Genomic DNA, 12,537 nt, shown 5'->3' with positions numbered 1-12,537 from the left:
GTTGAGAATGTTCCAGCAAAAACCGGGCCAAAGACTCCTGCCTTGTGACACCCCACTACACGAAGGAGATGGTGGAGGGTGGGTTTGGATTATTGGATTCCAACAGCCCAGGTGCTCAGAGTCTATCTACCATGCCCTCTGCAACTGAAGACAACCTTCAACCTTCTGTCCGCCAAAGCATGATCAAAGGCCTGCCTCCTCCCTTGTCTCGGAGAGCTGAATTACATTCAACTGCAGTCACTGCATTCCATGACAGACGCTGATGCAAAGTGTCTGCTGAATTGCCAACTGAATGTCGTCCTCGTTAGATTTCAGGAAGAACAGTCAGTGGTTCCATTCAGATTTCCTACCTTATTTTGGTTTCCCCCTTAAGCAACTGCTTAATTGGCTTGCTTCCCCTGAGACCAAACATTTTCCTGTGGTGGGAGCAGAGACAATTAATAGCTTCTGGAATATAGAACAATTGGGCCAGGATGTTGGAAAGGAATCTCCCTTTTCTAAGGTTCTTCTTGGAAGAGGACCTTTGTTATCACATTAGTGGAGACCTGCCTCCTAACATTGCCTGATGTTACCACTGCTGTGGTCCAAGCCCGTGGTTTAAAGAGGTGAAAAGCAAAAGAGCAGCAAAGTCAACCGTTAACAGAAGTGCGAGCTAAGGTGCCAGGCCAGCACTCACAAGCTCAAGTCAGAACAGCTTATTGTTCCCGAGAAAGCCCAGAAAACACAGATCATCACCATGTAGCTCCATCGCAGTAGACATTTCCTTGTCCCTGTCGTCAAATCACCTGTTCTTTTGAGTTTACAAATAGGAAGAATCTGCACAAAAAGGTAGAGAAGGCAATGGCACCCCACTCCAGTGTTCTTGCCTGGAGAATCCCATGGACAGAGGAGCCTGGTGGGCTGCAGTCCATGGGGTCGCACAGAGTCAGACACGACTGAAGTGACTTAGCAGCAGCAGCACAAAAAGGATTTTTACCTGTGAATTGTGATGACATTCCTTCACTTTTTTAAAAACGACATTTTTTGCCCTTTCTTCTTCTTCTTTTTTGGCCACATCCTGGAGCATGCTGGATCTTAGTTCCGCAACCAGGGATCAAACCTGCTCGCCCTGCATCAGAAAAGTGGAATTTTAACCAACATTCCTCCTTTAAATCTCTACTGAGAGTAGTATGTGTGCTGAGTCCCTTCAGTCATGTCCAACTCTTTGTGACCCCGTGGATGTAGCCCACCAGGCTCTGGGCGAGAATACTGGAGTGGGATGCCATGTCCTCCAGGAGATCTTCCTGACCCAGCATTCAAACCCTATCTCTTATGTCTCCTGCATTGGCAGGCGGGTTCTTTACCACTAGCGCCACCTGGGAAGCCCTGTGAGTAGTATACCTGTTAGTCTGCAGAATTTCTGTTTTAAATAAAAATACCTAGGTTTGCATTTTCCTGCACCTGTTGACAACTTGTTAAAATATTGTCTCCTCTCCCAGGAAAATGATTATCTTGGTGGTTAAGGCTCAGAACTGTTCATCCCTGCCTCTCCTTTTCCCCTTGTCAAGCCAACCATGCACATTAATCTGTTCAAATGTTCAACAGGCATTTGCTGACTCCCTCTGTGTCATGTGAGAAGCTGAGAAAGTCCAGGGTGACTGGTAAGAGCAAGCAGGGGTCCCGCAGCCCTGCCAGGATTCTGGAGTTTCCATAACTGAACAGCTAAAGCCTTGCAGGGCAGTGAGATGCGGTCAGCTTGAAAAGGCTCAGTCCAGCATGTGAATCGATCTGAGGAACAGGTGTTGGCTGCAAAAATGGAGTGATGGGGGGAGGGGGAGGGATTCAAGCTCTGTCTTGATGGGAGATTTGACAGGACCTGTTGATGGACTGGATGGGAATCTCAAGGAGGGAAGTATAAAAATGGCTCTTTCTTCCTCTGATTTACGCCCGGATTGCTTAGTTAACTTCGCTTTAGGTGGCCTTTCCCCTCTGGCTGTGCAGGTTGCCTCACTCCCAGGCAGAAATGAGCTGAGCTAGTTCTGCCCTCTGGGACCTCGACTGGGAGAGGCAGGTCAACTCCACAGGAGGTTTCTTTGGCAGAATAATCACCTGAAGATTATTTTTTCCTTTAATTCAAGATGTTATAAAAACAATAAAATAATTTGGAAGCGGCTGGAGCCACACTCCATAACAGTGATTGGTTATAGGTTTTATATTATACTTCATGACCTCTTAGAAATATAAAATGAGTTTGGTTATAAATAGCAATTCCTCTTCATGAAATAATTGGCTTGAACTCTTTATTAGTATCAACAAGCAAAGGATTCTGGCTTGGAATTTGTTTCTCCTCCCGGTCTGCAGATATTTTTGTCTGTTTGGTTGGAGGCACCATATTGTCTTGCCCCAGGACATCTGGGGACGAATATTCATTTCCTGTTTTTTTGGCCTCCTAGGAGTGATTCTTTTCTCTTTGCTTGGGCAAAGAGTGTCAAGTGCACTTTGAATAATGGGTGTTTGTCAACTGACCTTCACAGGAGGCTTTGTTTCTCCTCAAAATTCTTTTTAAGATTTCATTGTAATTATTTTATTAGTAACTAATCACAGTTAATAACAAATATAATAGATACTACATAGCAAATGCCAAGAAGCTGTTTATGGGGACTCAGCTGTCTTTCATCCACAGTCGTGAGGTTGCTTAGTAGTGGGGACCGAGTCTGAACCCAGACGGAGCTGGTGTCAAAGCCCTCACTCTTGCTGTTTGTCCCTTTCTTTTTGAAATATGGTTGAATTGCAATGTTGTGTCGATTACTACGGTGTAGCAAAGTGACTCACACACACGTATAGGCTCTTTTTCATCTGATTTTCCGTCTGGATTTGTTACAGGTTGTTGACTGCGTTCCCTGTGCTGTACCTTAGGCCCTTGTTCGTCCATTCCGTGCACACCACTTTGCATCTGCTGGTCCCAAGCTCCCCGCCTTTGCCCTCCCACCTCCCTGCCCCCTGGCAACCAGCAGTCTATTCTCTAAATCCCTCTTTGGTTTCTGTTTCATCGATAGGTTCATTTGTGTCGTATTTTAGATTCCACATATAAGTGATCTCACACGGGATCTGTCTTTCTAACTTCACTCAGTGTGATAGTCTCCGGTTGCATCCATGTTGCCGCAAAATGGCATTACTTTGTTCTTTTCTTTTTTTATAAACCCTAGCTCTTGGCTGTTGCCTCGGGGTGGGGGCTGAGGGAGGCCCCCGGTAACCTGAGTCCTCTGGGCTGAGGTTTTCCGTGGCAGCCGTTCTCCTCTGTGGTCTGCGATCACCATGCGCTCTGCCAAGTGGAAGGACATTGAAAACCACCTAAAGAGGAAACGCCGACTTCCTCCTTGGCACCCCAGTTGAATGTAATCTCCTCCAGGTCTGACATCCTGTGTATTACTACACATCCTCTTTGACTTTTTTGTTGTTGTTGTTTTACGCTTTGTAGTCTTCCTTGGTTATATCAAAAAAGAAATCCATTTCTTCCTCACTTTGTCTTAATTATTCCCTCTCCAAGCTGAAATGGATAATTGAGTGATCATAGCTGATAAAAGTAAGAGTCAAAGAAAATAATAGTAAAAACTAAGAGTCAGTGATGCAGTTTTATTAAAAAAAAAAAAAGTGTGTTCTAGAGTTGGTTCTGCCATATTACTGATTGTTTTCAAAAACACAATTTTGTTTGGTTTGTTTTATGTTTTTTTGGTTGCACCTCTCAGTATGTGGGATCTCAGTTTCCCAACCAAGAACAGACTCAAGCCTCCTGCATTGGAAGCATGGCGTCTTCACCCCTGGACCACCAGGGAAGTCTGTCTCATTTCTGATTATGGGTATTATCTTAGATAAACCAGTAATTGCTTCTTCATTTCAAAGCACAGTGACTGGTAAAAGAAGGTACTTAATATATGATAATTGATTATCTTAATTAATCTGTCTTAATCTAACTAAAAAGAGGTTAAGCGTTCATTTACTCAACAAACCTGTATTGAATACATATATACCCTCTTTTTCATTCTATTTTATTTAATTTTTATTAGTTGGAGGATAATTGCTTCAATGTGTTGGTTTCTGTATATATATAGCTGTTTCACTTTGTTGTACATTAGAAAATAGCATGTTATAAAGCAGTTATACTCCAATAAATTAAAAAAAATTTTTTTTTTAAATGAAAAAATATGTATTGAAGACCCTCTATGTGCCCAGGACCGTGCCAAGGACTGGGATGCATGGACAATGCTGAGATTTAGAACATCCAGGGTCGTCTAAACTTGGGTTCAAATCCTGCTCTGCCTCACTCTAATTGTGAATCTAGACAAATTACGTTATCTCTCTGAGCTTCAGATTTTTCATACAATACTTAGGGCTAAACAGAGAACTGTTAGGAAGATTGGACGAGGGTGCGTACACAGCCCTTAGCAGAGTCCTGGCACATCATGAGCCCTCAGGACGTGCTTCCTGGGATGAATGATGGGCTTCCCAGGTGGCTCAAGCAGTGAAGAGTCCGCCTGCAGATGCAAAAGCCACGTAGATTTGGGTTTGATCCCTGGGTCAGGAAGATCCCCTGGGGTAGGAAATGGCAACCCTCTCCAGTATTCTTGCCTGGGAAATCCCACGGACAGAGGAGCCTGGAGGGCTGCAGTCGTGAGGGGGCAGAGTTGGGCAGACTGAACGACTAACACCCACACACATGTTCACATACATACACATCTGTGCATGGGGCATAGTGAGTTTTAATGTTGGGGAGAAGAAGGGTGAACATATCTAAAATTATGTTTAAAAAACTAAACCACACATCTTCTATACAACCCAGACTGTGGTGTATCTCAGAGATGCTTTTTGCTGCTGTGGACAAGAGCAGGGATTTTGAATGGAAGCAGAAGAGGGTGGCGTGAGGCGCAGGACAGTATCTGGAGAAGAAAGCTTCAATTTGTCAGCAGGGAACCAGCCAACTTGAACCAGAGGCCCCCAGCGTCCCGTGATGCTCCCATAGCATGTGAACCTGTTTTAAAGGGCAGATTTCAGTTCCGATGTAAATTTAGACAGTGCTGTAACCCAGCAGGAGCTGGATTTTCCGCGTGAAGACGGCCGTGGCCCAGTGGATGCGGGCAGGGCAGCAGGCCGGCCCGCGCTGATCCGGTCTCTGTGGTGGCCAGGCCGTTTGGAGGGAGCGCCTCCTGGATGCGGGCTGAGGTTTGTGCGGGGTCCAGGGTGGGCAGGGCGTCTGAAGGACAGTGCGCCCCAGTCCTGAGTGCTTGGCGTCGGGTGAGTGGGTGGGCCTGACCCCAGCGATCTGGACGTTCGCCCGCAGACGGGGCAGGCGGGAGCGCGGCTGAGCGGTCATCAACGTGCAGCCAGGCGGGCAGGGCGCAGACCCTCACCTCGGGCTGAGCTCAGGCCACGGCCCGTCTGCTTTGCGGACCTGGAATTCCCGTCCCTCCAAATTTCGGGTCTCTGTGGCCACAGCACAGAACCTGTCAAAGCCACTTTAAAGGACCCAAATACCTCTATTTAAGGGCTTCCCAGACTGCAGGAAAGGGTCAGGGGCCACTTTGCTGGGAGAAAGAGTTTCAGAGGCTGGGAAACAGCAGGATTCCTTCTAGAATCTGCACAATTTCGACTCTTATCTCATCTTCCTATCTTCTAGTTGTTTTTAATTAGTTCTAATAGCCCGTATTGCTTTGCTTAGTAAAAACCCAGAAATCCAATACACACTATTAAAACTACCCCCGTATTCATGAACCAAAATGATCCGAAATGTCCCCAGCAGTCGCGTGCCTCAGCTGAGCTTGGTTTTATGGCTTCCTTGTATTGAAAACATTATACACAGAAGCCACAAAACCAACTCAGTTTCTAAAAATAATTTTTATGTGTCCTTTCCTATAAATTGACAAATTGAAGACAATCCCTTGCCCATTTTCCACTTGTGGGTTTGGAAAGCAGTTCCTGTTTCACAGACTCTTAAGAAAGAGGGTTGTTGCGATGGGAAAGTGCTCACATGGGTGAGCTGTTTTTGTGATGAAAACTGTATTCCAGATTAAAACAGCCACACTGGAAATTCCTTACAGGCAAGATCTATTTGGAATATACAGTATCAAGATACACAGAACCTTTGGTGAAATGGTGTTCAATCAATGTTAAATGCCTCCCCCCCAGACTGGAGCCACTGAGCCTTGGAGGTACTTTATCCTTGAAACCAAAACAGGACCACCTTGCCCAAGTCAGGGCCACTGGCCTTAGATATTTGGCTTTTCTAGTTGACATCCCTCTCTTCGTTTGAACAGGACTTCCCTGGTGGCTCAGATGGGAAAAGAATCTGCCTGCCGTGCAGGAGACCAAGGTTGGATCCCTGGGTTGAGAAGATCCCCTGGAGAAGGGGATGGCTGCCCCAGTATTCCCACCTAGACAATTCCATGGACAGAGGAGCCTGGCGGGTTACAGTCCCCGGGGTTGCAAAGAGCCGGACACGACTGAGTGACTAACGCACTCTTGGTCTGAAACCGAGTGCCCTGCCGTGACGGGCGGTCCCCTGAATACCGGCAAGCGTTTGCCCAGCCTCATCTCCACCGGGGGAAGGGCAGCTGCTGAAGTGTGACCGGGAACTTCCCCGGTGGTCCATGGTTGAGACTCCACGGTTCCCCTGCAGGGCGTGGGTTCGATCTGTGCGGAACAAAAAAAGAAAACAGAAATGTGTGTGGCTGAGCCAGTTTGCCGCCCCCTCCTCGCCCCCGCCCTCAACACCCCCTCCTGCCCATGTTCCCTGTGAACGTCCCCCTAGGTGCTCACGTCCGACATCGCAGAGTCAGCCTGCTTCAAGGCCCAGCTGTGCTTCTGTGAAAAGCTTTGCCTTGTCAAGGGGACACCCTCCTGAGAGCTCTGACTCCGTGGGGACGACTGCAGAAATCCGTGAATGGTGCGCAGCCGCCGGAGCGCAGCGGCATCCTGAGCCCCGGGTGAGCCCAGCCTGTCCCGTCTGGTGGACACGCAGGACCCCTGCCCTCTGCCTCCTTCTGCACCTTCTCTTCAGTGTCCCTCCTCGGTAAATAGGTCTGCTTTTCAGCTTCTGCCCTGAACCAGTTATAACATCTGGCTCCTTCTTTATGAGTGGAATAAAATCTTAGGCTTGTGTTCATCTTATGTCCTTATGAGTCATGATTTTACCTTTTTTTTAAACTTATCTTCTAACACCAGCTTCTTCTCGATCGCCTCCTTCTTATCTTTCACTTTCTTCCCTCTGTCCTCTTTCCAAATGTCTCTCGAGTGTGTCTCTTCCCCCGAGACCCCCGCGGTCATTGTCTGCTGGAACCGAGACACTGGTCTCCAACCTGGGGTTCTCCCCTGCCCCCACCCAGGGCTTCCCTGGGGGCTCAGACGGTGAATAATGTCCTTCAGGGCAGGAGACCTAGGTTCTGTCCCTGGGCTGGGAAGATCCCTGGAGAAGGAAATGGCAACCCACTCCAGTGTTCTCGCCTGGAGAATCCCGTGGATGGAGGCCTGGCGGGCCACAGTCTATACGGTCTCGCAGAGAGTCGGATCCCAGTGGGAGACTGACTCATGCGCGCACACACATTCCTCCTCACTCGGTGTTCTACACACTGTGGCTCCTTAAGCTAGAATCCCAGTCCATTTATCCATTTTCTGCTTAAAACCCCTCAGAGGCTTTGCATCACCCTCGCTCACTGGGTCTGTGAGACACATGTGAGTGGCCTGCTTCACGTGGGACCTCAGCCCCCGAGCAGGGATCGAGCCTGAACCCGTGTATTCTCCCACGCTCCCTCTCCCCTCTGCTCCACCAGGTGAGCTCCAAGGCTCCCGTGATCTCTCAGCTTAGACGCAGCAGGAGGAAAAAGCCTTTTTTCTCCACCCTCCTCGGTTCCATGTCTAGGGCCTAGGAGTCAAACTGAAAAAAGATTAAATAAAAACAATTTTAATTCTGTACCTTGCATGAAGCTTCGTAGGGAAAATGGGACTCAAGGGGGTGGTCGAATGATTAGGGCTTGTATACCACATTAAGCTAAAGAAAGGAGAAGGGCTTCGGGGCTTCTGGGCTGGAGAGCAACATAGCGGGAGAGGAAATTCGGGGTGAAAGAGGGTCTTCTTGTTATGCACATAATAGTTGTTTCCTGAGTAGCTCTCTTCCTGGTATAGACATCTTTCCAAATGGAAATTACATGATAAATGTGAACTTCCTTTTCAAAAGGAGAAATTTATGCCTTATTTTTAGGCAGCTGCGGAAGGTAAAGAGCTTTTCCTGCATCTGCTGGTTCTCAGTTGCTTTTATCTCAAAATAATCCAAACGCCATAGGGGCGTATTTTGGGGTGATGTGTTTTGACATCATTTCCTGTGGAAAGACTTGTCCATTGTGAGTCATGTTCTTTCTCTACAGTAGAGTACAGGCCGTGGGGCCTGGGCCCTGAGGGTGGCCTAGGAAGGCGGTGGTAACTTTTTTTTATATGAAGATTTTGCAATAGTTTTAAGCTGTGGAGTTTTACAGCATCCAGAGACCATCCTTCGCCACCTCTTCTTTTAAACAGAGAAGTTAATCTACACCCTTGGAGCCCACAGCTGGTATCGTAGCTCGGCTTTGAAAGTGTAACCAGCATGACCTGAGATCTAGAGTCCTGCTACTCAAAATGTGGCTTGTGGGAACAGAAGCATTGGCATTCCTTGGAGCTTATTAGAAGTGCAGAAGTTCAGGCCTCACCCCGACCTTCTGACTCATTTTAATAAGATGTCTGGGTGATTCAGATCCACATTAAAATGTAAGGATCCCATATATACTAACCTGGTGACCTTGGACAAACGACTTAGCCATACAGATACTTCAACTTCGAAGTAGGGTTTCTACTTCATTTGTACCTAAAAGGGCTGTTGGGAAGAGGAAAAGAGTCAACGACCATGGAGAGCTTAGAGTCACGGCTTTTAGTAAGATAAATATTCGCTTTTGATAATATGACACCAGACCGAAGAGTAAGACAAGTCACTGCGATGCCCGACACCTGTGTGAAGGGCCAGCTCGGAGACTGGTGCGCTCTCGGGAGCCGAGGCTTGCAGATCCAGCTTGGAGATTCATTTCAAGGAGCTTATTTTATTAATGTTGCACTCTCTCACTTAGGAAAGATTCTTCTATTTGAGGTCATCTTCAAGGGGGCTTGAAGACTAGAGTTAGGAGCAGTTAAAAGACAAACTCAGGTCATCTGGCCTTTCTGAGAATTGTTCTGTATATTAATACCTAACCTTGTGCTTGTGTGTCTTGATTGCTGTCTGTGAGCTTCTCCTGGTATCACATGGCTCCCTTTGCCTGCCTTCCTCCGTTTCCTCTCTCTTGCTTCTCTATTGCCCTCTATTGCCCTCTATTGCCCTCTATTCACCTTATCAGTAGCCCTTTAACCCACTGTGTCTTTCCTTGTAAACTGAGCTTTTCCTTGTCAACTGATTTAAAGGCCTTCAGATTGGGATGGGCGGGTGGCCACTGGCTGCAGCACCAGTGAAGACAAGCCAGACCAGACTTGGGTGGCAGTTCCCGTGTCCTTACGTTTTTGCTTTCACCAAACTCTCTTGTAGTTGGCTTTGAGAGTAGACTCAAGCTGACCTTGAATCAAGATAAAGCCACGTTCACCTCTGCAGCGGCATGCGGTGGGAGAAGGTGAAGCCCTATAAAATCAACAAATGGCCACTGGACTTCCTGTGATGCCTACCCCTGAACTAGATCTGGGGAATACAGAGGGGAAGGTCCCAGATCATGACTTTGAAGAACCTGCTCCACAATCTGTGACTTAATGTGATGATCAAAAGATAGGCTATTTTCTGCAAAGTTCTGCACCATAAAATGGGCTTCCCAGGTGGCGCAGTGGGAAAGAATCCACCTGCCAGTGAAGGAGACACAGGTTCGATCCCTGGGTCTGAAACATCCCCTAGGGGAGGAAATGGCAACCCATTCCAGTATGCTTGCCTGGAAAAGCCCATGGATAGAGAAGCCCAGGGGGCCACAGTTCATGGGGTTGCAGAGTCAGACACGACTAAGCAGCTGAACACACACATGCGTACCATAGAGTAGCACAGGAAAGCTGGTGGTCTCACCACTGAATCTGCTGGTGTGTAGCATTCTGTGTTACTAAACTACCTCCTATTTGTCTATCTTCATAAGTTTTATGTAAATAGAACTATTACATGTGTATATCTTATTCTACAGCTTGAGTCTCTCCCTTAACAGTATATCACAGGCGGTTTTCAGGTTAGTATTCACAATAACTCTCCATTCTTTTTAGCTGGTACGTGGTGTTGTTAAATAGATGCACCATAATTTAATTGATTGTTCTTCTTGTATACATAATGGTATACATATGCAAGCATTGTCGTAGAATAAGTTTCTAGATTGGATTTATTGGGTTACTGAGTATGCATATACTAAGTATGCATATACTGAGTATGCATATACCAAAAAAATTCTGTGTCAGTGTATCTGTCTACCCCCAGTGTGTAAAAATTCTAGTGCCCCTGCCCCACCGAAGCTTTTGTCTAACAGCAGGGAAAAAAGGGTGTTATAGTTTAGACTTTTCTTGCTTTAGTAGATAGAATATCTTCTCACATTTTACCATTCGTATTTTCTCTTTGAATTCCCTGTACCTACCCCCTCATCTTTTTTCCCCTGTGTTTTTTTTTGGGTATTTTCTTAAGCTTATGCAAAGTCTTTAAGTAGTATGGCCACTGATCTAATATCTTATACATTATAACAAGCCCAGTCAATCTTTTATTTCTTTTAATGTGATTTTTGCCTCATTTTTGTCATTGCCAGGCAGACACTTTTTAAAAAATTATCATTATATAGGCACACATGCATATTTTCCTTCATGGCTTCTGAATTTCATGTCTCCTTTGTGAAGGCACCCTCCCCACCCCCAAGAAGATAAAACCAAACACAGAACCTTAGATTTCATTTATATAGGGATGATTCAGTTTGGTTCAGGTGTAAAAATTTTATCTAAAAACATATAGTCATGGTAAGCCTTGAATTAACAACAGGCCGTACATATTTGTCAAATTGTTAAATGACATCCTTGAAAAGGAGGTTTGCTTACCAAACATTTACGATAGATTGGGTTCTCCAGGCGTGCAATAGCTCTGTGAGTATTCTCAGTCATGTCATTTGATAGTTTTCAGATGAAAACTTGACAAAAAGTTGTCTTAAAGTCCCGTCGTACAAAGGGCATACGGACGGAGGCTCCTCGCCTTGCGTGTGGGAGGCGATGTCGGGCTTCCTGGTGCAGGACTCCGCGTCTAGTCCCCGCGCCGAGGGCAGGGCGTTCGAGACAGCATCCTCAAGCTTCGGCTGAAATTCCAGATGGATGTGTCTGGGGACTCGTGGGGGAGCCGAAGAGGCCTCTCAGGAGAGGTACTGTGAGAGAGCAAGAGACGCCACTGTCGAAGGAAGTAAAGAGTAATGATTGATGAAGCTGGCTCCATTTCCAAGCCGCATCCTGGTCTGAAGCGCTCTCAGAGCCAGCTCTGCCGCCTGGCGCTGCCCGCGCCTGAGCAACCGCCTTCCTCCAGCGGTTCGGCCTTTCTACACCCGTCACCCGGCTCCACCAACCACCAAGTGCCTTTCCAAAGCAGAGACCTTTTAAATGTGTCGTGGGCTTCCTCCTTGGATGCTCTGCAGGGTTCAGAGAAACCACATCATTGGGCCGTCGCCGGAGGCTGGAATGCCAGTGCGTGATTTCTCCACCGGCGCTCACGGCCCGGGCGCGAGGCAAGCTGCTGGCTTCACTGAAGGCGGGCGCTGGTGGCCCAGGCTCTGTAAGCCTGGTCCCCAAACGGCCTGGGGGTCTGCCTGAGACTCAGTGCTGACCTCAGTCACAGGTGGGCACCAAAGGCTGTGGGGATAAAGGGCTCAGGCAGTTAGAGACACAGAAATTCCTCCATGTCTTCAGGCGGATCCTCCGATCTAACCTGCCTTCCCACTCGAGGGGGAGCACAAAGCCTCTTCTGCCTAAAAATACCCCCGCTCCCTCTTTCCTTCTCATCTCTGTCTGTCTGAGTCGCCCTACCCTTCCCCCTGAAACTCTGCTTTCAAAGTGGCCCCAGGGGGTCAAGCGGGAGTGAGAAAGAACTCGAGGAATGAAGGTGAACCTGGAGCTGACAAGGAGCTTCTGCACTTTACAGGAAGAGGCAGGATCCCCACTGAAAAGCGGGCAACTAATACAGACAGGCGGTTCAGAGAGCGTTCGTTTCCTACGGTTGCCAAGACAAAATACCCCAAACTGGTGGCTTAGGGTAACAAAAGTTCTTCTCTCAGAGAGCAGGAAGCTAGAAGTCTAAAATCAAGGCGTCTTGGAGGAAGGGATAGCTAGGGAGTTTGGGGTGGACATATACACACTGCTATAATTAAAATGGATAACCCACAAGAACCTAGTATATAGCACAGGGAACTCTGCTCAATGATACGTACAATCTGGACGGGCGGGGAGCCTGGGGGAGAATGGGAACATGTATGTGCATGGCTGAGCCCCTTCGCTGATCACCTGAAACTATCA

The 12,537-nt window shown here is 47.3% G+C and overlaps 1 long non-coding RNA gene across 1 annotated transcript; it reads left to right on the top strand.

Moving 5' to 3' along the window:
• The first annotated feature begins 1,881 nt into the window (after nt 1-1,881).
• Nucleotides 1,882-11,299, top strand: LOC136166505 (uncharacterized). The gene is made up of 5 exons (XR_010662932.1): nt 1,882-5,196; nt 6,072-6,182; nt 6,288-6,956; nt 9,569-9,891; nt 11,165-11,299. It is a non-coding gene; the product is annotated as an uncharacterized lncRNA (long non-coding RNA).
• The last annotated feature ends 1,238 nt before the right edge of the window (nt 11,300-12,537 follow it).

This window comes from Muntiacus reevesi, chromosome 4 (assembly GCF_963930625.1).
Source record: "Muntiacus reevesi chromosome 4, mMunRee1.1, whole genome shotgun sequence".
Lineage (NCBI taxonomy): Eukaryota > Metazoa > Chordata > Mammalia > Artiodactyla > Cervidae > Muntiacus > Muntiacus reevesi.
This window is presented reverse-complemented; position numbering and strand designations above follow the sequence as displayed.